Source organism: Brassica oleracea, chromosome C4 (genome assembly GCF_000695525.1).
Source record: "Brassica oleracea var. oleracea cultivar TO1000 chromosome C4, BOL, whole genome shotgun sequence".
NCBI lineage: Eukaryota > Viridiplantae > Streptophyta > Magnoliopsida > Brassicales > Brassicaceae > Brassica > Brassica oleracea.
The window spans coordinates 46,326,744-46,331,890 of NC_027751.1; positions in this window are offsets into that span (position 1 = coordinate 46,326,744).

Below are 5,147 nucleotides of genomic sequence, written 5' to 3' on the forward strand. Positions count from 1 at the left end.
GAAACACCAAAAAAAAAAAATTCTTTGTACTTGTTTGATATTAATATAAGACTTTAACTTTAGATTCATCAGCTTTAGTTTCAACCAATACTAACCATCTAATCATCAAACCATATTATAAAAAGCTACAAAGTCTCACGTTTCTTTACAAGAGAAGAAGAATATAACAATTAACAAAAGTCCAAAGAAAATTACCTTGATCGATTGTTTGGTCTTAGACTCTTAGTACAGAGAAGAAGAAAGATCTTTAACTATGAGGTGTAAAAGAGATGAGAATGACGACTCAGAGTCGTAGTCTTTTGAGTTTCCACTTTTTTTTCTATTAGGGTTTTCAGTTAAGGAAATAAAACATAACAACATTTATTAATTTTTCCTTTTTTTTATTTACGATTCCAAAATCAGATTTACACGCTTCCAACTAGGAATCATTGATTCCAATACGCTTCCAAATCTGGTTTTTTTCGGAATCGCGGTTCCGACACGCTTCCGGCCGCTTCCACCCGCTTCCGACTCCGCTTCTGCTTCAGAATCAGGAATCATGGCTTTGGACACGCTTCCATGCAACGTAGCCCTTAACTACGCAAGAGCATCTCCAACCCACCCCTATATTTGCCTCTATATAGGAAAATCTACTCTAACTCACCTCTATTTCTTCCCCTATAATAGAGATTGTTATTTTTTCCTCTGTATGTAGGGGAAAAAAAAGCATTCCTCTACAATAGAGAAGTATTTTTTTATTTACAAAATAGTCCTTTAACTTTTGTGATTATAACTAAAATACATGTTTATGAAGAAATACAATTTTTACATATAAATGCACAGATTTTTATTTACATATTAATTTTTAATTTTTATAATTATAAATAAAATAAATAAAAAGATATCTAATTATTTTATGTTTACATACTAATTATTTTATTTTAAAGTCAGACTTTTTATTTAATGAATGATATCTAAAATTTTATATTGATAATTAAAACTATTAATTAAAATTTAATTATTAAAAGTTTAACATAATTTTACATATTGATAACATATTAAAATTAAACTTAAATATTGAAACAACTTAATAATTAAATATTAATCAATACAACATGTTGAAACAACTTAATACTCCGGTAAATTATTTCCGGATCCACAAAATTGTTAAAAGATTGTCCAAACGACGTGGGTGGAGGAGGAGTTTGCTGATTTTGTTGCTGGTGACTGCGTTTTTGTAAAATATGTGCTTTCTTTACTTGAAAATGTTCACGGAAATTTAGATCTTCTATGGAATTTATGTCACAAAAAAAAAAAAAAATTCCTTCATCTGTTTTAAAGCAAAATTTTGTCCGTAAATCTCCGACTGATGTTTGTCTTTGTTCATTTGACTTCTTTAGGTTCTCTAAGAATTGTTTATTTCCTTCTTGTAGTGTATTGGAAGAGAAGCTCCACCACCAGAAGTCCAAATACAAGATGACGAAGATAATCGGTTCCAAGAGTTTATAAGTTGATTCAGAAAAATCAAGGGTAAGAAAGTTTATTTCTCACTTCGAAATGCATTAATTGACTATTTATGGGAAAATATAGTAATGAGATGTTTAGATAATGTCTATTTTGTTTTATTATTATTTTCTAAATTTATTTGTAATAAAATGTTTAATTTAAATAATATTGCAATTTTATGAAAAAAATTAAAAGTTATAATAAATGGGTTAATTTGCAACATTTATAAGTTAAATGTGTTATTTATAAAATAAAATAAAAAGAATCTTTTAAGTATATTCTTTTATAGAAGAAGAAATAGAAAAATACATTTGAGAGAAACTCATCTCTATTATAGAGTTCTGTCATAGAAGAAAAAAATAGATAAATACATTCGAGATGGTCAAATCATCCAACTCTGGTCTCTGAACTTGTTACTGTTGGTATCTAGCTAGCTCGCAATCACTAAACAAAAACAACCGTCGTTGAATAAGTTGTTACTTAAGATGAGGGGGATCTAAATGAGTCAGAATTTGGAGTAACGAGAAATTGATAAATTTTATAGTCTAATAAAAACAAAAATTGCACATCTCAAAGCAAATTCAGATCTACCTAACAATTGAAAATAAACTGACACGTTTATTGGACCTTTCAACTATGCATACTAAACAAATCTACGCACTCTACAATGTAACAAATCCAGATCTGCCTAAACAGTTACAAAAATTGACTGTCTGATTGATTATTGGAGCTTTCAACTATACTAAACAAATCTACGCACTCTACAATGTAACAAAACCAGATCTACCAAGTTTTAAGAAATTGACTGTCTGATTATTGGAGCTTTCAACTTTACTAAACAAATCTAGGCACTATAGTGTAAAATACAATGAACACTTTTAAGATGAGACGGAGAAAATATATGAACAGCTAATGAAACTTATATACATCTATTATTTTATGAAACTCAATATTCGATTTTATGAAATAAAAGTATAAAATTAATGAATCTTGATTGAAAGTGCTACTTGTATCTTCCAAAAAAAAAGTGCGACTTGTATCTTCGTGTAATAACATTGTCTTACTTTTCTATAATAAAATGTTTTTTTTTAGAAATTTTTTTTCCAGTTTTGATGATACACATTACTTCTTATAGTTTTAATAACTCATTACTCATTAGCCACATCATCAGCACATCAATATCACCAAACAGTTAAATACATAGTTACACTAACGTGTATTTTAGCCAAATTTTAAAAGTTGAAATACATAATTTTAAAGTGTAAGAAAGTTTTAACATAAATGATATTATATCTAAATCAATACAAAAAATTGCTGTTGAGGTGGAATATTTTTGGATGAGCGGATGAAGATTAACATCTATGATTTTCATGTTCCCTCCTAAAAAGTAGATCTATAGATTTTAGATGTATATTTTTGTGTGTTTTGTTTTTGTGTTAGATTCACATGACATTATAAATTTAATTTAGTGTGATTATTTTTTAATTAAATTTCTACAAATCTTATTTAAAAAATATATATTTTAACATTCTTGGATGATTTTTAACATCCAGAATAGTAGTAGACTTCGAATTTCATCACAAAATTTTATTATCAGACTCTCAAAATTTTATGTATTAGAAGACTCTGTAACATATGAATTTAGGTTTAAGAAATTTTCTCGAATTGTTCCTAAACCATTTTAAATTTTTTTTTTTTTGAAAAAGTAATTTTTCGAAAAAATAAAAAAATTGAATTCTTTTTTGAATTTTTTTTTAAAAATGAATTTCGAAAAAATAAATTTCAAACTTTTGAGTATATATCTATAAAATAGGGTATACTTGTCATTTTCCTTTTTTAATTAAAAAACGTTTATTCATTTTGACATTTGTGTATTATTTGCGATAAAAAATTGAAAACTTTTATATGATAGCATTTTTTAAATTTTTGTCACAAAACTAATATTCGATGAAGAAAATGACCAAAATAAGTTTTATTAAAGGGTAAAAATGTATTTTTCACCTTAGAGTTAACTAATTTAGACTTACAGTTTAGAGTTAAAGGGTGAAATCTTGGGAATATGGTTTTAAATTTAAAAAAATTAAAAAAATTAATATTAAAAATTTCAAAAATAAAAAATGATATTTTAGTTATTTTTTTAGGTCTATTTTTGTGACAAAAATTTTAAAAGGGTTATTTGAGAGAATTGCTCTAAAAAATTTTAGGATTATTTTTAAAGTACACTACAAGAAAACATATTTATTACAAGGGTCATATTCCTTGTTAATTCGTTGTAATAGAAGAGTTACAACGAATTAACAAGGAATAGCGTTTCGTTGTAAAACGTCCGTCGTAATGCAAGATTCGTCGTAACTTCCATGTAACATTTACGACGAAATAAATTCGTTGTAAAAGCGAAAGAGAGTATTTCATCGTAGTTTCGTAGTTACGCTTCATGGTAAAAGACTCGTATAGTTTCCTTGTAAAATAGTCTTTAAGTACTTGTACAATTTACGACGAATTTACAAGGAAAATTTTACGACGACTTTACAAGGAAAGCTTTACAATGAAATTACAAGGAAAGCATTACAATGAATTTACAAGGACACATGTATTACGAGAAATCTACCAGGCCCGTGTGTTCTCTATTACGACGAATTTACAAGGAAAATTTTACGACGACTTTACAAGGAAAGCTTTACAATGAAATTACAAGGAAAGCATTACAATGAATTTACAAGGACACATGTATTACGAGAAATCTACCAGGCCCGTGTGTTCTCTATTACGACGAATTTACAAGGAAAATTTTACGACGACTTTACAAGGAAAGCTTTACAATGAAATTACAAGGAAAGCATTACAATGAATTTACAAGGACACATGTATTACGAGAAATCTACCAGGCCCGTGTGTTCTCTATTACGACGAATTTACAAGGAAAATTTTACGACGACTTTACAAGGAAAGCTTTACAATGAAATTACAAGGAAAGCATTACAATGAATTTACAAGGACACATGTATTACGAGAAATCTACCAGGCCCGTGTGTTCTCTATTACGACGAATTTACAAGGAAAATTTTACGACGACTTTACAAGGAAAGCTTTACAATGAAATTACAAGGAAAGCATTACAATGAATTTACAAGGACACATGTATTACGAGAAATCTACCAGGCCCGTGTGTTCTCTATTACGACGAATTTACAAGGAAAATTTTACGACGACTTTACAAGGAAAGCTTTACAATGAAATTACAAGGAAAGCATTACAATGAATTTACAAGGACACATGTATTACGAGAAATCTACCAGGCCCGTGTGTTCTCTATTACGACGAATTTACAAGGAAAATTTTACGACGACTTTACAAGGAAAGCTTTACAATGAAATTACAAGGAAAGCATTACAATGAATTTACAAGGACACATGTATTACGAGAAATCTACCAGGCCCGTGTGTTCTCTATTACGACGAATTTACTATGACTATATCTGAAACCCCGAAAATCAAATCCCTAAACCCCAAAATCACTTATCTATTTACACCATACCCTTTTACCACATCATCCCCTTTATCATATTTTTTCTTAAACCCTAAACTCCAATTGAATCCTTAAAACGCAAGTTATAAGTACTATAATCAAACAACCACTTGATAGCAAATAATCAAATTATTCTG